Consider the following 12302-nt stretch of genomic DNA (forward strand, 5'->3'; position numbering starts at 1 on the left):
TAAAAGTTTGTTAATCTTGTTTATCAATATTTACGAAAATCTTATAATAAAACTGAATAAAAACAAAGTAATTGTTACCAACTAAAATAAATACTTTTTTGTGAATAAAAATGTTAAAAATAAAAACTGACATACGTCTCCTTTTTATTTTTAATTTACAAATAAAATCTAAGAGAATGCTATATAATAAACCATAAGAAAATACTATTCCAAAGCCAAACCAACTAAACTCAGGGAAAGTGCTGGATAATAAATCACACAAAAATTACTATTCCAAATCCAAACCAACTAAACTCAAGGAAAGTGCTGGCTAATAAATCACACAAAAATTACTATTCCAAATCCAAACCAACTAAACTCAAGGAAAGTGCTGAATAATAAACCATAACAATTACTATTCCAACTAAACACAGGACAAGTGCTGGATAATAAACCATGAAAAATTACTATTCCAACTCCAAACCAACTAAACTCAGGGAAAGATCTGGATAATAAACAAATAAAAATTACTATTCCAACTCTAAAACCAAATAAAGGCAGGGAAAATGCTGGATAATAAACCATGACAACGTTCTATTCCAACTCCAAAACCAACTAAACACAGGGTAAGTGCTGGGCAATAAAGCATTAAAAAATATATTCCTACTCCAAACCCACTAAACCCAGGGAAAGTGCTGGATAATAAACCATAAATAATTACGATTCCAAATCCACAACCAACTAAACTCAGTGGCGGTGGAGATCGTTACGCCATCGTAATGAGCCCCTTAGGTAGAAGGTAAAAACTTGACCGGGCCTCACCACTCACTGTATCCGGCCCACGCTCCAATGCGGTCAGTCTGAACCTTTGACTTTGTTGTGGTTTAGCATGACCAGATATCAAAACTTGGCAATAGAAACCATTTCAATCTTTACAAATTCATAGCTCCAGTTCCCTACATTGGATGTTTATCATTTTGGTGTCATTTGAATCATAAATATATTTCCGATTTTAATACATTGGTATTGGATTTTTATTGTGTGTTGTGTCTTACTTATTTAATGTATTGGTGTTTTTTCTAATCCTTTACACAACTGTCTCCTAAATAAAGCCTAGCTGCTCGCAGCCAGCTGTCCAGGGTTGAGCAATGGAATAGTTTATTGAGACCTTGACTGGACCTTATATATTGTGATTGTGGCCTTATTATTAGTGGTAATTACACATTTGGTGTTCAGTGGTGAGGATAGCACAGGTGTTTAAACAGCATTACACAGTATTTAAGTGAAGATCTTTAAAGATACAATAACTTGACTTAGAACAAAAATAGATATTAGAATTGTTTTAATTTGGACTAAACTGCCATTAATTCATTTTTTGTATTTGTGAATTGTTCTATCTCTGATTTGCAAAGTTTCTTTGTGACCTAAAACAAGGGATACCATGGAGCTTGATGTGGCTAACCAGACTAACCTCGCTGAGCTCAGGGTAAGGTGTAGGGCCAAGGGGCTACCTGCTACTAATAGGAATAGAAAATCAGAAATGATTAAGTCCCTATATGCCTGAACAGAGTCAGTTCCAGGGAATGAAGGAGAGGAGGAGGATGACCACTCCGACAACCTCCATGAGGAGGATGATGATAATTTGTCCACTGCTTCCAGCTGGAGGTCCAGACGTCCAGCTAATTATATGAAAGGAGGCACCCCCAAAGAGGCCACAGTAGTGTCTATCAGAGCAAGAGAGCTGGTGGCTCAGCTAGCTTCCATAGCTGTAGATGAGAGGAAATTGGACCTAGCTAGAGTGAAGTGGGCAAACACAATGGTGGCAGTGAGGAAAAAGATGATGAAGAGATGTCCAGGGGTGGTGAGTTTGATCCCAGACGTCCCAAAGGGATAGTTCCCAAATACCAGGAGTGGAATGATATTGATGAATGTCTGGCAGCATTTGAAATGTACTTTATGATGAGAAGGATCCACGTCAAAGAATTGGGTTCACTCCTGTGGGAGATAATCCCAGTAGCTGGGAGGGATAGACTCCTAACCCTAGAGGGGGCGGAGGCAGAATCTTACTCCCACATGAAAAAATGTCTGATCAGAAACTTTGGTCTCACCCCAGAGCAGTACAGGGGGAACTTCAGGGACACCCAGAAAGTAAAAACACATTCCTCAGTTTAATTTGAAGATTTCTCAGTGAAGGCACTAGTGGGCTGGATACACGGTAATGAGGGGATGTACAATTTATTCATTAAAGAGCACATCCTGACTCATTGTGTACAAGAGAAGTTACCCTAGTATCTACTAGACTCTAAGCTGTCTGGTCCCAGGGAAATGAGGGAGAAAGCTGATGATTTGTGAGAACCAGGGTTGCCAATCAACACAAGGGGGGTAATTAGAAGAAAGGTGGACAAGTATCTACCCAGGGAAAAGCCCTGGACAAAAAAGATGAAAATCAGAAACAAAAAGAGTCCTCACAAGACCCACAAAAGCTTGAACAAGGAGAAGGGCATGAGCCACTTCAACTATAACCCCTTCGCTGTGGCGCGAATTCTGCTGTGGTGCGGGGGTTTGTGGGGTGGCTAGGCCGTGGGCGTGGGCTGCGGTGCTCATGACGGAGCTCCTGCACCCAGCCAAGCGAGGAGTGCTCCCCGGACATCCACGGAACCCCAACTCAGGCCTTTGGCACATCGGTAGAACAGGGGACAAAGCCCAGGGCTGGAACACCCGACCCGGGCCCTGAGAGGCCCCTGCACCCAGCCAGGGCTCCAGGGCCACGAGGTACAGGGGAAGCCTCCCCGGGCCTGCGGGACACCGTCCCAGGCACCCTGCCATCCGGCAGGCCTGAGGACGGAACACGGGGTGGGGAGCCCACCCTCCCCGGGACCCTGGCAAGACCTCCTGAACCCAGCCAAGCAGGGGGACGCTCCCCGGGCCCCGATGGACCCCTGTCCCCTGTCCCCAGCACCCGGACCCTCAGCTGACTTGCAGGATGGGGGTCTCCGGCACCCCGAGGACTTCCAAACGGAGCTCAAGCCCCAGGCCCTGTCCCAACTTCTGAACCCTAGCCAGGCCGCGTACAGCCTCCCTATGCCCCAATGGAACCCTGTCCCCAGCGTCCATACCCTCTGATGGCTTGGAGGACAGGGGGCTCACACACCCTGGGGCCCTTGGGATGGAGCTCAAGCCCTAGCCCCAGTCTCAGCTTCCGGACCCTAGCCAGGCTGGGGAGGGCCTCCCCAGGCCCCGGTGGACCCCTGTCCCCAGCACCCGGGCCCTCAGCTGGAACCAAGGAGGGTTAAGCCCAAGCCACGTCCTCTCCCTGATGGTCTGCCTGGGGAGCACATTTTTCTCGGGGCTTACAGAACTTTGGGGTGGGACAAAAGTTGGAGTTAGCCCAGCCACCAGGCAGCAGGGCCATCTGGTCACCCAGCCGGCAGGGCCATCTGGTCACCCAGCCGGCAGGGCCATCTGGTCACCCGGCCTGCAGGGCCATCTGGTCGCTCTGCCCGCAGGGCCATCTTGTCGTGCAGGCAGGTGACCAGACGGCCCGGGATGGCCCAGCACCCAGATGGGCTGGGAGGTTGCCGTACCCAGTCACTCTTGCAGTCCGGTGCGGGTGGCCGGGCGCACAGAGGCAGCCGCTCGGGAGGCTCCTTCCCCGGGTGGCTGCTGCTTGCCTCCCTGCCTGACTTGCCCAGGAAGGGAAGGAGAGGGGAGGCCCGACCCAAGAAGCAGGGATGGGAGGGGGAGGCCCCCGTACCAGAGGGCACCTGGTGGAGGCAGCCTCCCGCGGGCCTGTGTTAACCCCTCCACATCCCTCCCACTGGCCCGGCGGCAGAGGGACCCACCCCTGGGTGTGGTGGAGGAAGGCGTCTGCGGGTGCCCACGCACAGAGAGACAAAAGCTTGGCTCAGAGGATGACTTTCAATAGAACGCAGCGAGGTAGCTGCTCTGCTACTTACAAAACCCTGACCCAGAATCAGGTCGTCTACGAATGATTTAGCACCGGGTGCCTCACGAACATGCGCTGCACTAAGGGCGATGGAGGCGGCCCCCTTCCGTCTGCAGTCCGGTCCCTAAGCGAGCGGCTCTACGCACCGGCCCCTGAGGCCGGCTATCTCAGGCCAACCACAGCACTGCGGTATTGTTACGGTTTAAGGGGGATTCTGACTTAGAGGCGTTCAGTCATAATCCCACAGATGGTTGCTTTGCCTCATTGGCTCCTCAGCCAAGCACATACACCAAAATTCTGAACCTGCTGTTCCTCTCGTACTGAGCAGGATTACTATTGCAACAACACATAATCAGTAGGGTAAAACCAACCTGTCTCACAATGGTCTAAACCCAGCTCACGTGCGTAAACAATCCAACGCTTGGTGAATGCTGCTTCACAATGATAGGAAGAGCCAACATCGAAGGATCAAAAAGCACAGTCGCTAGGAACGCTTGGCTGCCACAAGCCAGTTATCCCTGTGGTAACTTTTCTGACACCTCCTTCTTGAAACCCAAAAAGTCAGAAGGATCGTGAGGCCCCGCTTTCATGGCCTGTATTCATACTGAAAATATAGATCAAGCGAGCATCTGCCCTTCTGCTCCACGGGAGGTTTCAGTCCTCCCTGAGCTCGCCTTAAGACACCTGCGTTATCGTTTGACAGGTGTACCGCCCCAGTCAAACTCCCCATCTGCCTCTGTCCCTGGAGCGGGTCAAGCCCGGCGGGCGCCGGGAACTTGGAGCCAGAAGCGAGAGTCCCATCAGGCTCGATCCCCGCCTCACCGGGTAAGTGAAAAAAATGATAAGAGTGGTGGTATTTTACCAGCGGCCCTAGGGCCTCCCACTTATCCTACACCTCTCATGTCTCTTCACAATGCCAGACTGAAGTCAAGCTTCAGGTGGCCTTCTTCCCCGCTGATTCTGCCACGCCCGTTTCCTTGGCTGTGATTTCGCTAGATAGGAGGTAGGGACAGCGGGAATCTCGTCCATCCATTCATGCACGTCAATAATTAGATGATGAGGCATTTGGATATTTCTGTACCACCTCACTCGCGGTGGCTCATTCTGGATTATTATGCTGTCCATCAGCGTCAAATTGGTCTTACTTACAACAGGACAACATTCTTTCGCTCCAGAGTACAGCCACACTAAACGCTGTCCTCACTGGAACTGGGATCACATATAGGCCAGTGATAGTACACCCTGCAGTACTATTCCAGCAATATAAAGTTGTCTACGAACAGTCCTGAGAAATTAAAATATGATTAGCAGGACATCAATAATCAATGTGTGACAATTATGTGTATGAAATTATTTGAGACCTATTCATCATTCAAAACATTTCAATAAGTATGATGTACACAACTATATCTAAATTGTTATAAGCATACTTTTATAAAAACACACATCTACAAATTACACATCTAACTAGAAAATTCACATCCATAAAATTCACATCTATACTAACTCTCGTGTCAACTATAAACCTATATGTTAAAACAATATGCTTTATAAGGGTGACATGTGTGCTGCAAGAAAGTGTACATTTCAGTATAAGCTTGATACTCAATTGTCCATGAATACTTGGCACATTTTAAGAGTGTCCATTGAAGTAGTCAGGCAAACATTTTTCTTGAATGGGAATGACATTTGCAGAGCTAAATCAGCCAGAACAACATCATTACATAGAAGCCAAATACCACGACATCCAACGATAAAGCCATGAAATTTTACACTGTTGCATTTGGTGAGATCTTTGATTTGGGCGAAAATCTATTTTGGCGGTTAAAGAATCTAGAAGCAGTAGCAACGTGGGACACGGCTTGGAGGTGAACCACGCACCCCTCAGGACCTTCACATCGCTCCTCGCGTTTCCCGCTACGCGGGAAACGCTCGCTTGTGGGGTCAGTGTGCCGAGCAGCAGAAGGGCGGACTACAAAGCCCAGGAGGCAGCGGGACACAGGTAGACCCTCCCGCAACACGGAGCCCAGGTGTATTTAATCGGCACCACCACCGCGCATCGTGGCGAAAATCTATTTTGGCGAATAAAGAATCTAGAAGCAGTAGCAACGTGGGACACGGCTTGGAGGTGAACCACGCACCCCTCAGGACCTTCACATCACTCCTCGCGTTTCCCGCTCGCTTGTGGGGTCAGTGTGCTGAGCAGCAGAAGGGCGGACTACAAAACCCAGGAGGCAGCGGGACACAGGTAGACCCTCCCGCAACGCGGAGCCCAGGTGTATTTAATCGGCACCACCACTGCGCATCGCGGCGAAAATCTATTTTGGCGGATAAAGAATCTAGAAGCAGTAGCAATGTGGGACACGGCTTGGAGGCGAACCACGCACCCCTCAGGACCTTCACATCACTCCTCGTGCGGGAAACGCTCGCTTGTGGGGTCAGTGTGCCAAGCAGCAGAAGGGCGGACTACAAAGCCCAGGGGGCAGCGGGACACAGGTAGACCCTCCCGCAACGCGGTGCCCAGGTGTATTTAATCGGCACCACCAACGCGCATCGCGGGACGCGCTCGGGACGGAGGGCAAAGGGCGGGCCCTCTGTGGCCCTCAGAGGCCATAGGAGGCTGGGCTGGGCCCCTCCTCTTACATCTGAGAAGTAAGTTGCAGAACATTTATATCTGTTGGACAACTGTTTGGATTACTGGGCCTATCATATATATATCTTTAACATGGCCAAATCTTTGACTAAAGTGTGCGCTGGGGGTGGGGGGGTGGGAACCCTGGACGCTTTTCTGAAGCAAGCAGAAACTGTGGTGTCTAAAGAAATAGAACTGGTGGAAAGAAGGTTGTCCCTAGACCCATCTTGTCAAAGACTTTGCCGGTTAATAACTACAGAGGCGTCTATAAACACTGTTGTTTCTTCGGTATCCCGGGGCATACCTGGGGCCCCGAATGGGTCAGTATTGGACGCAAGCCTATCTATTTCCTCAGATTCATCCAATGTGACTAATGTATCGCCCACACCCTTAGTTACATGTACCAGGCAGTTACGGTCCACCTCTGTAATGAACAGTAATGTGTTTATAGGGAAAAGAAAGGCAAGTGATGCCCCTAAAGGAAGTCGACAACAAGCAAAACAGCCCAGGAATTATAAAAATATAAAATCTAACTTTGGGCGAGGTAGACTGGATGAAAATAGCACAAAACAGGTTGGGGAGGGAAGGCCTAAGGGAACCATAGAGTTTGATGAACAAAATATAGAAGACACCCTGGGGCTAAAATGTGTGAATTTATGAGAACCATGGAAGATCGTCTGAGGGTATTTATCACTCCTGTTATGGATTTGAATTTGAATTTACAGGGATTTGTATAGCGCACTTATGCCGTACGGCTTCATGGCGCTGAGAGGACGCTTAGACCAGGGGGTGAGTGTAAAGGAGGGGGCAGGGTACTAAGGTGGGAAAGCACGGGAAAAAAGAAAAGTCTTAAGTGCTCTACGGAACTCAGAATACGTAGAGATAGATCTAATGTGCAAAGGGAGAGAGTTCCAAAGGGTGGGTGCAAGGACCCTAAATTTCATACCCCCAGCTTTCTTTTTCTTAAAGCGGGGAACAGAGAGCAAAAATTTGGTGGAAGAACGAAGTTCACGGCTGGGGCGGTAGGCACTGATGGCGGAGGATATAAAGTCAGGGGCAGTCCCCGCCAAGGCCTGAAAAGTTGTGCACCCCAGTTTAAAAAGGGCCCGCTCTTTGATAGGGAGCCAGTGAAGGGATTGGAGAAGGGGGGTAACATGATGAAATCTGGGTAAACCATGAATCAGACGGGCAGCCTGGTTCTGAACCAGCTGGAGGCGGTGGAGTGCGTAAGCGGGAGCTCCGTTGTAAACAATGTTCCCATAGTCCAGCCGGGACAGAACCATGGCCATCAGAATGAGTTTGAGGGCTGGAACAGAAAAAAAACTGGAAATTTTTCGTATAGTGCGAAGGGCAAAAAAACAGGAGGAAACAACAGCATTTATCTGATTGTGAGGGGTAACGTGGCGGTTAAGTGAAATCCTCAGAGTTTTTACAGTAAGCGAAGGGGTAGGGGGAGCACCCAAGGAGGGGGGCCAAAATCTGGGAGACCAGGGACTGGGAGTGCAACCAGTAACAACAAGTTCCGTCTTGTCCGGATTTAATTTCAGATGATTACCGTTCATCCAATCGCTGATGAACAGCATGACCGACTGGAAGGTGAGTATACTGGTAGGGGAATGTGAAAGCTGGAAAATGAGCTGGAGGTAATCCGCATAGTTATATACGGTGACCTCCATATTTTGGAGTGCAGAGATGAGAGGGTAAATATACAGATTAAATAATAACGGGGAAGGGAGGAACCCTGGGGAACACCACACCGAACTTGGTGAGTGGGGGAAGTGAAATCGGCCAGGTGGACGGCCTGGGAGCGATCTCTCAGGAAGGAGGCGATCCAGGCCAAGGCTGGACCCTCGATGCCCGCCGCCCTGACACGGGTGAGAAGAATGGAGTGCTCAACAGTGTCAAAAGCGGCGGAGAGGTCCAGAAGGACCAGGGCCTGGGGAGAGTTGGTGTCCAGCCCCTCCCTGAGGTCATCCATCACCGAAATAACCACCTTCTCGGTGGAATGGCGAGGGCGGAAGCCGGCCTGTCGAGAGGCAAGTCCTCCGGCTTCCTCAATGAAGGCACCTAGGGCCTGAGTGACATGGGCCTCCAGGACCTTAGCCAGGAAGGGAAGAAGGGAGATAGGGCGATAGTTAGAAGGGGAGGTGGGGTCAGCCCCAGGTTTTTTTTAACAAAGGGATAACAACGGCCGTTTTGTGAAGAACTGGGACAATCCCCTGGTCCAAGGAGTTATTAAGAAAGGTAAGGGGGGGAAGATAACAGCTCGAGAAGAGACTGCGAAGAATGTGGGCTGGGGCAACGTCAGCCGGTGAACCAGATTTAACACGAGTCAAAAGGGAAAGAAAGGAGTCTCTGGTAAGAAAGGGTAGGTGGGTGAATCGGGAAACAGAAGGGGGGGGCTGGGGGTCACAGAAGGTAGAGGAAGGGGAGGGAATCCCAGCCTTAATAAGAGCAACCTTCTCAACGAAGAAATCGTTGAGAGAGTTACATAGCTGCTGGGAAGGGAGAACCTTCGGGGAGGCCCTATCGGAAGAGGACAGCTCTCGAACAATAGAGAATATCTCCCTGGAGTGGTTTTCGGCATCAAGAACTCTCCCAGAAAAATACACTGTGTGGGCCTGGAGAATGCCTGGAGAGTTTTTTAACCTTGAGTGCGGGAGAAAACCATTTGTTTGCGTCATGGGCGCGTTTGACTGTTACAAGTTTCAAGGGAGCAGCCTGGTCGCAGGCTTTCAGGAGCCAGCTACCAAGGGCATCGAGCTGCCTGGACGGTGTAAGATCTGCCAGGATAGGATCTGAGATGGAAAGAGAGGAACAAAGGGCAGGAATATCCACTCTGCTCCAATTTCTAGCCCAGATGCGCTTGGGAAGAGGAGTGATAAAAGATGAACTGAGGTCAAGCAAAAAGGAAATGAAAAATGGATAAATTGGAACAAATAGATTGCAGATTAAATACTATTGAAAAATATATTACAACCCGAGAAACTCCAAAACCTGGGGTGATTCAACCGATTGGGCATTCTCTAAGTGCACTCACAACTAGAGTATCTGACCTGGTAGATTCAATGATGACCCCAGTACCCCAAGCCATAGCACCATCAACCATCCATACAGGCGTAGGAGTGGGAACTAACCAAGGTCCGAAACCGGGTCCGACGGGTCCAGTGGGGAGATTAAGTCTCCCAATGCGGGCCTGTGCGCAAGAACAATTGTTGCACCTCCCACCTGAAGCTTGCCCATATTCGATAATTTTGGCAAATGTCCAGAAACCCCAGGATGGCAGAGAGGAACTCTGGACCACCCTTAAGAATAAGGCCCTCCACTTTTTGAGTGTTAAAACAGTTCTAGGTGACCACTTGTTTAATAACTTTAAAATGATCAGAAGGGTATCATGGGTGGGAAAAACTAGGAAGACGCTTAAGGGCGACTGTGTCGTCATAAGCTTTGGTTGCCCGAGATTAGTTGAGCACATTCTGAATCAGGCCGGATCAGTTAGGATTCAGCCGGATTATGTGAATGTACTACCACTGAGGTTTTTCTATCCACCTCATAACAACAGAGTAACTGGGGATTGTAGCCATTTTATTACTCAGTTAACCGGTTCTACTGGTGTTATTGCTTTGAGCAATAGATATGAGGCCCTAAGCTCGCTGAATACCAATGATTGACTCCGTGCAATGACAAACATAGAACTAGGAACAGTTAGCCCAGTGGACGATCGTACAGTGCGTCCACTTACTGGATTTGACTTACAGGGTACGGCCCGCACCTTAGCGAGAGATAGGGTCACTATATTTGGTGAAAAAGCTTTATTTAGTATACCTAGTGATATAGTTGTAATGAGAGATAGGTCTGTGCTATACCCTGTGATAGAAGGGTTATCTTTGGACACAGAGGCTCAGATTGTGAGGCCGGTAGGGGAACCCGGTGTTATCAACTCACCACTATTGATCCCTAGGGTTACAGAGACTAATAAGTGTATCCGGACAAGAGCTCTTTCTTCTGAGAATAAATTGATGATCCTATCTTGGAATATTGCGGGATTACGATCAAAAAGAGGGGAACCGAAATGGGAGGCCTTTCTTTTAGCATATCATATTATTGCCCCGCAGGAAACCTGGGAGTCTAGAGAATCTTATTTGTTGGATTGTTTTCAATCATTTAGTAAATTTGCCATACCAGCTTAGCAGGGAGAGCCAGGGGGGGTCTTCTGTTATTATTTAGTCTTAAACTTCTGTACAAAGCAGTGTTAGTTGGGACATGCTCCCCAAACATTTTAGCGGTGAGACTTGAGGCTGATAATCTGCCCAAAATCCTAGTAGTCAATTTTTATAATTCCTTCACTAGGATCGATGAATTGGACCACCTAAGGGCACTGTCGGTGTTCCTGGATGATTACGATGCAAATAATGATGCTTTTTATTATATTTTAGTTCTGGGAGATTTTAATACCCATGTTTGTCATCTAAAATGTCTGCAGCATATTGATGCTGACGATGACTTGAGGGGGAGTATTCATTTCGAGCATACTAAAAGTGGGACGTATCTTCAGAGTTTCTTAGCCGCACGCCATCTGTGTGCTCCATTACAAGGAGAAACTTCTTCTACTGTTCCAACTTTCATTGGACAAGGCAACTGTTCTACAATAGACTATATTTTAGTGTCATCTCTTTTGAAAGACACAATAGAATCGTTTGGTGTCTCATTTAAAGGTCTTAGCGATCATAATCCGCTCGCTATGGATATAACAATTAGGGCGCTCAGAGGCAAAGAAGCACGGCCCTGATGTCTAACTCAAAAATAGATAGTGTATCCCAGGGGCGGAGATTAAGGTGGGAGGTGATTAAACCTGCAGATTTTCAGGAAAATCTGCTCAGGAGTAACACTGAGGACACGGCACACAGCTTATGTCTGGACATGGTTACTGATCCTAAGATAATCCTTGGTGCTTTCAGTCGTATTACAGATTATGTAGCAGTAAACTTAACTAGAAAAAGCAAACCTAAGCCTAAAAAATGGAAAAGTTGGTTCAATCAAGCTTGTAGTGATACTCACATGGTCCTGCTAGAAGTATTAAAAGAATCTAGCAGAGACCCACAGAAGATTGCTGAGGCTAGAAGAAAATACAAAAAAACTATTAAATTGAGGAAAAACGAATTAAAAGATTTGGCATGGGAGGAACTGTCCAAGGTGAGTGTCCTGGAAAGTGATTAACAGCCCCTTGTTCAATGAGACAGACAATACAATCAGGGACGGTCTCATTGCTCCTGAAAAGTGGGTGGATCACTTTAGTGGCCTCTATGCGGAAATAAATCAGTCATCTTCTGCCTTACGAGGTGTACCCATGCAGGCGGTTAAAATCAACTTTACAGAGGAGGAAGTTTTGGAGGCAATTGAGTCCACTGCTAAGGGGAAAGCTCCGGGCCCGGATGGGGTCCCGGCGGACCTGTATAGGGCTGACCCAGGTTACTGGGCAAAGGTATTAACTTCTGTCTTTAATGCGGCTTCCAAAGTTGGCCCTCCAGCATCTGGGAGCAAAGCTGTCATCGTCCAAATATTTAAAAAAGGTTCAAGAAAGGATCCGGCATGCTATCGGCCGATCTCGCTCTTGGACTCGGCCGCAAAAATAATGGGGAAAGTGGTATTTCAGCGACTGACAGATTGGTTAGAAGATAACTCTATCGTCTCGGACTTGCAGTACGAGTTTAGAAAGGGAACAGGCACTGTAGGACAATGCCTGAA

The 12302-nt window shown here is 48.1% G+C and overlaps 1 pseudogene; it reads right to left on the reverse strand.

Annotated features, from left to right (window-relative positions):
- Positions 1-3872: 3872 nt before the first annotated feature.
- Positions 3873-4888, reverse strand: LOC144829716 (28S ribosomal RNA; annotated as a pseudogene).
- Positions 4889-12302: the final 7414 nt, after the last annotated feature.

The sequence above is a fragment of the Lissotriton helveticus genome, chromosome 4_1 (genome assembly GCF_964261635.1).
Source record: "Lissotriton helveticus chromosome 4_1, aLisHel1.1, whole genome shotgun sequence".
Classification (NCBI taxonomy): domain Eukaryota; kingdom Metazoa; phylum Chordata; class Amphibia; order Caudata; family Salamandridae; genus Lissotriton; species Lissotriton helveticus.